Here is a 10,022-nt window from a genome sequence, read left to right as displayed (position 1 = left end):
CAAGTTTAACAATTCCAATGTTCTTGATTTATTTAAACTAGTGAACATTTCTTCAAAGACCCAACTTTGCCCTATGAATTTCAGTAAATTACAGCCAGCAGCCAGAATAAGAACTAAGTCCTTTGACTGAGAGGGTGTTTTTTGCATTACATCTCAGAGTCCAGAAGAACATTTCATGACATTATAGAGGATGTAGAGTCTAACAGAAGCAAATCAAAGAGTTCAAGTTTTTAATTGCCAAGAATAAACATTTTATAAAAGAAAAAGAAGATAAATGCATCAAAAGATGAAGGTAGCCTATGGGATTTATATTCACTTTTATCATGGCACAAGTGGTACTGCACTTTTTAGCTGGCCAAGCCCACCTTAGCAGCAGACTGGTTTAGGCACCATACTCCATTCTAGGTGCCTTTCCATCTTTCTGCCTCTCAGACAACACTTCAGGTTCCTGGATGAATCAATTTGCCAGGGTATAAATATGTGAGTGGTCTACTAGGTAGGATGGCTCCCAGCTGAAAACACAAAGCCAAAGGAGTAAAGAGAGAAGGAAATAAGCACAAAAGGGGGACTGAAAAATAAGGTACATTTTAGATTGTCAGGAGTGGGGGAAGATATATTTTTCTTTGTTCGTAAATGAAAAGGAAATACTCTTTTTATTTGCTTTGCAGTGATAGCACAAAAATTACTCTTTTCTAATCTCTCTGGTATCCTCTCCTTCTGCTTTGCATGCACTTAATTACATTAACATCTTCTACTGAAAGCAGGCTGTCATCCAAAAATTAAAAATGGCCATTGAATATCATAATTTGCACTATTTTAAAAAGAGATTCTGTCTCAAATATGTTGCATGTGAAAGTCTGAATAAAAGGTCAAGAACTGGATGTGTGGATGGGCATGAACATATATAAACTCACACACCCCAGCATATGTGTACTCATTATCTAATCAATGTCTCTAATGTTTTTCTTCAGATGGTTTGCACAAAAGATTCTCAAAGTGGACTTGATGCCTCCAAAGGGTCCTGAATGGCTTCAAATCTTTATAATTTAATTTTATTTCCTTTAGTACTGGTAAAGATATAACATTGCCTTGGGTGAAATAGTGAGATTGTTGCTTTGGGCTCAAAGCACGTGTAGGTGCATAGGAACATGGTTCAGTGGTGGACCTGGCAGTGCTAGGTAATGGTTGGATTGGATGATCTTAGAGCTCTTTTCCAACTTTAATTATTCTGTGTTTCTGTGGACACAGATTTGAGGACAGGCAGTTTTGGAGATATCCATTCCTGCAGCACCACTCACATATATGCTGTACCCTCTGAAACCACAGCTGTTCCTTTGATGGGGCAGTTTCCCACAAACCTGTAAGAGCTGCAGGAAGGACCTCACAAACCAGGGAACCCAGGGGAGCAAAGCAGCATCACTGCTCCCATCCCACCAGGGGAGAGATGTGCAGACAAGTGCTGGAGTAAATGGGAATACAGCCCCCAACAATTCCTTCTTCCCCTTCTTTCCCGCCTTTAACTGCAGTGGCTGCAGGGCTGCTTGTTCTCAGGGTTTTCATTTCTCCTCTGCCTCTTAAAGCACAATTCTGGTTAATACAAAACATCTCAGCACAGTCTCCCAGCTGGTGCTGGCCTTTGTAGCCCATCTGCTGTGGTGTCTTTTTTCCCCCTGCTGATATTGGCTGGCCCAACTACAAAGGTCAATGAGCAAATAAAGGAGCTTTCCTTACCTTGGGCAGAACTCATGCACTAAAATCCAGAGTTCTGGGGTTCAATGTCTGCTGTCTGGCAGTTCAGCCACAAGCACATCAGAACACCTGAACCACTTCCTCTGCAGAGATGGCTTTAAATAATGATATATTCCTGTCTGGAAAGTCTCAAGGCTAAAGCCTATTCCTCTTATATTCAGTGGCAAGGAGCCTATTGATTTAAAGGGATTGGTTTTCAGCCATCAAACTAGAAACATATGCCTTTACTGATGGGAAGAAATATAGGGTAGGATAGAAACAGGAAGGGGAAGGATCCAGGATTTCAGTCATTCAGTAATATGTGCTGGATCCACCTTTGTTATTTGAATGTCAGAGAAATGTTGTTTGTTCCTTAAAGTGCAAACCCCCTCAAGGTGAAGTCCAAGCATGTCTATAATTGTAATTTCTTTTGACTGTAGGAAGCTTCTTCCTATTTCATTTTTTCAATAATAAAGAAGATGATTGTAATATTAGACTTACAAGGCACAAATTTATTTGATGTGTTCCAAAACGTAGTCTAGGTGTTTTAAACAGAGAGTAAAACAGAGGTGGAATTAAATAGAGATGGAATAAAAAATAGATTCAAGTGATACTTTTGAATACATATACAAAAATTTTGTAAGTGCTTAAATGTATAGAAGAATTTAAACCCTGAGCTCAGTGAGACTGCTTGATTCAGTAAATTCATGTGGGAATGAATTTGCTGAATCATATTCTCAATCTCAACTCTGGGAGGCTAGGACTTGTCCTCACAATCCTTGTCTGTGTAGAAGCTAACAGTATTTGAGTATTATATAAATAATAATTCACGACAAAGATTAACTGACTCCCCTCAAGGATCCCACTTGCTATTCAACAGGCAGCTGACATCTAGTAGTGATGAATTTAAAACACCTGAGATAAAATCAATTCATTACTTGTAAAATTTTAAATTATATTGCCCCTCAGAAAGGTCCACCAAATTCTTGTAACGTGGTCAACTATGTGGATTTCCATAAAGACTGTTTTGGTCAGTAGTGTAATGTATAAATTACCTCTGATTTCAGTGTACTTTGTTTGTGTATGTATGCATTGCATATTTGGTAACAATGCTGACGTGGGAAAGGATGGAAACAGTTAAAATGATGGAGCAGGTTAAAAAGCTGTCACACCTAGAGATTAAGAATATAGGAAGACCAATTTCCTAACTGTGCTGAAAAGCTCCTTCCTTTTTTTTTTATAATTCTTCTGAGTTATACTCCCAGACTGAAAGTCTGAAGGAGTTGATCAGTCTGAGTTGAAAAGCAGTTGGAAAGTTTTGTTTTATGTTTATCTTTGTTTAGTCACAAGCCAGTTGATAAATCACAAATTTAGAAACAACCCTAAAATCTGATGTGGAAGCAGGTATGACAGAAAAAAATGCATTGTGATTCTCTCTCAGGGCATCATTTTTTCTCTGGGTCAGTGTTTGAGCTGCTCTCCAACCTTACAGTGACAGTTCTGCTTTGTACAGAGAAAAAGGTTTCTTCATTTAAAGTGTCCTAAATTTAGCCCAAGTGAAGATTAAATATTGTTGAAACAGGGAAAAAAAGTGCTGAGTAACACATTGTTAAAATATTTTGGTGACATAGAGCATAGATAACCTTCTTAAACAGAAAATAATGTCCATAACTTGAGGATTTCACCCTAAGGAGCATTGGGCTACAGTCCCACAGGGACAATTTAATAGAGGAGTTAGTCTTTCTCATTGTCAAGAACTATCCTATTTAATGAATTTTTTTCCTGTTTTAATTCACATTATTTATTCTTAATTCATTTTTTCCTGCAAATATTTACTTCCTGTCCAGCTTGACTGAATGTGGACATCATCCATTCTCTCCCTTGAGTTTTCTAGGTCCAACATGCAGATGCCTGAACCATAAAACATCCCTTCAAATTAACTCAGGAACACAATACAGGTGCTGAGACCCAAAGATAGACCCAAACTGATCATGTGTGATTACAGGCAATGCTCTGACACAAACCTTTCAAGCGTTGTACCAAGAAAGACAAGCTGGAAATAGGAGGATAATTAGGCTCTTTCTTTAGCACGAGCACATTTCTGCAGTGCTAGAGTAATTGCAGCCTTGATGTGATATGCAGAAACTTTCTCCGAAGGCAGAAAAAGGCTTTGGAAATTGTAGCCATTCAAGAGATCACTGGGTCTCTATTTCTGTTGAATTTTTAGGAATATAAGCAAATATAAGTTTTAGGCAAGCTTGCAAAAATTAATATCATCTCTGAGATTTGCGAATATTGCTCAGACTTAACTCATCAGCTTCATCGGGCTATTTTTTTTTTTTTTACAAGCAGCTGTAGAGTGTTAAGACTTATGGTTTGTATAACAATTATGGCATGCTAGGAGGCTTCTCCCAGAAAATTACACAGGTACAAAACCAGAGTCTCTGAAAATCATGAGACTCAGCTAGACTGAAGTATTTATACACTTCTGTGGGTTCGGACATTACTGGTAGGCTTCATCTCACACAACTTTAGGGAGCTAAACATGAGAAATAAAAGTTGCTCATTCAAATTTGCTCAGATGACAAGATGAGAATTCCTACAAGAGCAAATGTCTCTCCTCATTGGTTACTGAGAGATTTAAGAATTCTTTGCCCAGAGAGGCTGTGGACACTCCATCCCTGGAATGTTCCAGGCCAGGTTGGGTGGGGCTCTGAGCACCCTGGGATAGTGGAAGTTGTCCCCGCCAATGGCAGGAGGTTGGAACCAGATGATCTTTAAATTCCCTTCCAACCCAAATCCTTATAGGATTCTATGATTCTAGATTTCTATTTTTAGTAAAAAAATATCCCACAAATAAAAGCCCACAGGGACCACACTTTCAATGTCCTAAAACTCCACTAGTCGATACTGAAGAAAGTGTTTCGGTGTCCTAAATGAAAGAAAAAAGGGGCAAAGTGTAACACATTTAAACTCTGGTGTTTGCAGATGTCACAGTTAAACTGAAGAATCCAGTTGTGTCTTAAAATTATATCTCTAGAGTTAATAACCCGAGTCTGATTCTTAAAACACTTGATTTGATATAAGGAAAGCAATGGAGTCATAGTGATCTGAATTTTTTCAGGTCAAAATTAGAACTCCATATATTTACTAAACGATTCAAAAATATTCCTTTTGGAAAAAAAAACCTAGTAGACAAAACAATAGTCTTGAAACAAGGCCCTGAAAATAAGCAAATGTGGCCTGTGTGTACATATTAGTATAATTTTATGCTCCATTTCCAACATGGATATTACAATAATATTTCACACAAATTATAGGTCAATTTTCACAGAGATGCTGCCCTAAAGGTGCATGAAATTGCATTAGGAGAGGAAATTCGCATCATACTTGGCAATCACAATTAAACAGAAAAGTAATGTTTTAGTAACCTCACAGCTTTGAAAGTGATGGTGGGTTTCATGATGTAAAACTAACGTTCCACCAGAATGCACCAGCTGTAATTAAAATGGTTTACATTGTTCCTCACTCTCTGAAACCTTCTATGACTGCTAACACAGGCACCTGCCTTACCAGAGCTTATGCAGTTTTGTTATATTTTAATTTTCCATGCCAAAACAATTCTTCCTATGCTATTCCCCATGACCCTGTAGCTTTTTCTCATCAGAGAAAAAAAGCTTTATCTTCAGTTTTATCTTCAAAAACTTGAAGATAATTGCAGTTCATTCCTTTCTTGAGGTTTGGCTGTTATAGCTGGGGGAAAAAATAATAAAGAGAAAACCATGAAGAATAGGCCAGGCCAAATTCCCAGATTGCTGGCCCATGGAATGGACAGTCCTTCCAATGCCCAAATTCACTTGGCCAGAATCCCTGTGCTCCATATTTCTTATCCTCTGACTCCAGGACTCCAGATGGGCTTAATTAGGGAGAAACATTAGTCCCAAGGACTGAGATAGAATTAAAAGCTGATGACTTCTGGCTCAATTTCTTTGCTTTTTTTTTAAACCCAGAATACAGATTTCTTGGCAGCTGATCTATACACTTTTTATATTCCTTTTGTCAAGAAAATTTTCCTCCACACTTTGTTATTGTTTGGTAGGTGCCATAAAGAGCAGCTAGCACCTGATTCTTTCCCTGATAGATTTATCCTTTGTCTGCTTACTATGTTCCAACTGATTTCCAAAGGCCTGTTTAATTAAGATCTATATAATTAGCAGGGCCAATGAATGAAGAAGGGGAAATTTCTGGGTTTTGTGGCACAATAACTGATAGAATTGTTATCACTCACTTTTTTAATGTGACTCAGCTTATCTAATAAAAATCGAATATTTAAAGAAAAACAACAAAACCTCCCTGCATTCCTTAGAGAGCAATTTCAATGTAATTCAGCTGTGACTATAAAAAAAAGAGCAATTTACTCACCTGCATGGTCTCAGTGAAATGAGAGGTGTGATTTTGTTCAAAAAGTAATTGCCTGATGTAAATGGACTTCCCAGTGAATGCCACCCACACCCCTAATTCTGTGTTTCAGAAAACTTCTGGCATGCAAACCACAGGAAGTCTGACTAAGAGATTTAATGTCCCCAGATAACATCCACATGAACACAGTTAATCATTATTTAAGTGCTCTCAGCCAGAACTTGGATTTTCATATGGCACCATCCTCCCCTTCTATCCCAGGAGTGCTACCATCACATATTTAGAGAGCAGATAACTAATGAAATGTTTATATCAGTCTCAAGAGTGTGATTTATGCTCACCTTTACAGTCTTATCTTGACTGAAATCAATTTTTAATACACTGTGTGGGCCAGCTCTGAATTGCCATTCCAGGACTCACTGCTGTGAGGTGTTGTGGACAGAAGGGGCTCTCCTTGGAATGTGACGATCTTTCCATCGGCCTTAGACTGCTGCTTTTGCTTCCTATGAAGAAATTAAGTATAAACATTTTCTTCAGGTCTCTTTAAGAGGCAAATGATGTTGATATTTTTTCTCCAGACATGGAAAATTATAGTTTTCTACAAAATGCTGTGTAGATGACTGGTAAAAGAGCACAAATGAAGGAATTCATGCATCAGTATTTGAAATCTCATTATCTTCCCTTCTCCATAAAAGAGGTACACCTTCACACCTACAAAATGTGCAACAGTCAGATACAACACTACAAAAAAAAATTGTTATTTGCATTTTGTGTCACTGGGTTTGGAGAAATCCGTGGATTACTGAAATAAATGTCTTTTTCTTTCTCATTAATTTTATCAAAGTAGTCCCACTATGTTTCACAATTGTCTTTATGCTCAGTGCTTGCCAAAACAATACCCGATTCCTCTGCTCTATAATTAAAAAAAAAAACAACAAATGGATTTTTTGTTTGTTTCCTTTCTTATTTAAAGAACACCCTATAGACTATGAGAGCTACTTCACATAAGAAAAATTCCCATGCTTACAACTAGGAAAGGATAAAGCAAACCCTTCATGACATGCCACTCCATATGGCTCACTTTGATTTTTCCTTTATAAGAGAACAGAATACAGCTGGGCAGGTCATCTATCCCTTCACACCTGCACCATGGCTGAATCACATTTACTTTTTTTTTTTTATTATTATTTTCTTTTGACAGATATTTTGCTTGTAACAGCTCAATTAGTGACTTACTGGCAGATCCCACAGCCTGGGAGCTTCTGTCAGACCTGTTTCTTCATACCTAATGAAGATGGCAGAAAAGCTTCTGGACAATATTGCTGTCCTAGTAGCTCAATGTCCTGAAGCACAGAAGTGGAGAACCTGCTCATGGCTGGATCCACAGGACAGCCTGGAATCACTTTTCTTTGTATGGACCTGCCTTTTCTCTCACAGCAGAGGTTGCTGTTGCTCCCCTGTGGGCTCTAAAATGGGAATTTGGACCTCACAACAAGGGTTGAGTTGTTCATGCTGATGGATAAATAAGAGAACTCTTCAATCTGACTTGTGACACATTTAAAGAAGTGGAGCCCGTTGCCTGTTTACTCTGATCACGGTCTCTGGATCAATTGTGTATTATTGTCTTTTCTTATTTGCCCAGAGAAGTTGTGGCTGCCCCATCCCTGGAGAGGCTCAAGACCAAGTTGGATGGGGCTTGGAGCAACATGAATTAGTGGAGAAGAAATGAGATAATAAAGTTCTCTTCCAACCCAGACCATTCTGTGACTCTGTGATTCACTTCTCAGTAAGGCTTTTTTTAAAATACATATCTTCATGAGTATTCCTAATTTTTTTTCTTAGATTTACAACCTTCTCTTTACTTTTATTTTAATTTTCCTCACCTTTTTATTTATACATATATATATATATATATATTCTAGTATTTATGTGGATGATGTTCTCAGATTTTCAAAGACACTGATACAGATCTCTAACTAACAGAGCATGCCACCATGTCTGGAAAAAGAATCATAGGCTTGAATCATCTAAAATCAAGGGCTGGTTTAAGTAAACTGGAGGAAACACAGACTTGAAAACGAGGCTTCCTAGAAGCATGGAATGGTTTGGGTTGGAAGGGACCTTAGAGATCACCTAACTCCAGCTGTATATAGAAATTACCTGATGATTCCTTCCTATTAAGGGTTGCTAGAAGTTTAGAACCATAGAATCATAGAATAACTTCTGGCACTGCACAGGACAACCCCAGGAATCCCACCATGTGTGAGAGAACCTTGTCTAAATGCTTCTTGAACTCTCTCGGGTTGTGCTGTGACCACTGCCCTGGGGTGCCAGTGCCCAACCACCTCTGGGTGAAGAACCTTTCCTGATATCTATTCTAAACCTGCCCTGATCCAGTTTCATGCTAGTTAGGGTGTGTGTGTCTCAGCTTGCAATCATATGCTGAAATGAAGCCACAGTCTCACCTGAAGCACTCTTTGTAGGGTAGCTGAAGAATTTTTAATGGGCAGTGTTCAGTCACAAGCAGTTCTCCTGTATGCTAATTTCCTGCTCTGCACCAAACTTGTGTCTCATATTGGCACTGATTTCACAATCTGAACTGCATTGCACTAGCCTCTATAGAAACACTGTGCTTGACAAATGATGAACTTCAGCTTCACAACGATGCTATTTTGGGCCTGACCAGAGCAGTAGGTATTGAAAATCTGTCTGCTGTGATTTGTTTCAGGAGATATCCTGCCCGGTATTCCAAAACCTGCACTGTGACTTTTATTGCAGAATTTCTCCAGGCATTTATATCCCTTCAGACAGGCAGCTTGCTCCTCATGTAATGTAAGGACATTACATGAATGCTCCACTCTGTACTCGCCATGAGTATGTAGATGTGCCAGTGCTACCAGCAGGTGTAACCCCCTAACTCACTCTGCAAGAGCTGAGCTTTGTTGTTCTTTACAATGGATGAAATTACACATTAATTCACTTAGAGAAAAAAATAAATGCTTCACAGACAAGACTTTAACTGGGCAGTTGAGCCCCAGCTCAAGTGCATCATGATGCAGCCCCAGCTGTATTATGATGCCTGTGGCAAAAGTCCCTTTGCCCATCAGCACAGAGGAAGAAATGCAGTGATCTCTCAGCTTCCAGTCCTTCAGGCATGGATTATTCTGCTTATTGTTCAAGTCTGGACTAATGTATGAAAAAAGTATTCAGTGATTTATGTGCTTTACTTGGAGTATTCCCTTATTCCCTATGTATGGGCAACATCACCTGAAAGTTCCTATGAAGTTAGGAAGTCAATAAAACAGAAGCTGGCAATATTATGACACTACAGAGCAGAATTCCATTTTTGTGCTGAACTGAAGGAAAATCTCAACCAGCACTTAACTGTTTGTTAATTAGTGGTTTATTTTGACAGTTATAAACCGGTTTTGTGCAGCAGAAATGTTCCATAAAATGTCCCATTAAATGTTCCATAAAAATGCTAAAATTCTTGCTTTTGTCAAAAGGAAAAAAAAAATCTTAAATTTTGCCCCTTTATTAGGGGCAGACCAGATCCACAACCTTTCCCTCACTTCCTCATGTGAGGCACCCTGTCACAGACCATCAGGGTGGCCAGCAGAGCAGGACCTGTCATTCCCAAGCCCATGCTGCGAAAGAGGCTTGTCCTGTACGAGCTGCGTAATGGCACTTGAGATGATCCATGGGGAAGCTGCTGCCTACTCCAGGACTATGAAGCTGCCTGTTCTGCTTTCATGCACTGCAAAGAACATCTCAGTGCAGCTCTGCTCCTCGGAGGGGCTGCTCACCAGCAACTTGCAGGAGCGGGAGCAGGGCAGCAGCGTCAGACGCCAGCGCGGCCACTGAGGCAAACGCAG

General features: G+C 39.1%; 1 long non-coding RNA gene across 1 annotated transcript; it reads right to left on the bottom strand.

Moving 5' to 3' along the window:
- Nucleotides 1-3,484: 3,484 nt before the first annotated feature.
- Nucleotides 3,485-9,203, bottom strand: LOC137473484 (uncharacterized). Its single transcript, XR_010998843.1, has 3 exons — nt 9,013-9,203; nt 6,489-6,646; nt 3,485-3,639 (listed from the first exon to the last, which is right to left on the bottom strand). It is a non-coding gene; the product is annotated as an uncharacterized lncRNA (long non-coding RNA).
- Nucleotides 9,204-10,022: the final 819 nt, after the last annotated feature.

This window comes from Anomalospiza imberbis, chromosome 4 (assembly GCF_031753505.1).
Source record: "Anomalospiza imberbis isolate Cuckoo-Finch-1a 21T00152 chromosome 4, ASM3175350v1, whole genome shotgun sequence".
NCBI classification, from domain to species: Eukaryota; Metazoa; Chordata; class Aves; order Passeriformes; family Viduidae; genus Anomalospiza; species Anomalospiza imberbis.
Note: the sequence above shows the minus strand (reverse complement) of the source record. Positions and strands in the feature narration are given on the sequence as shown.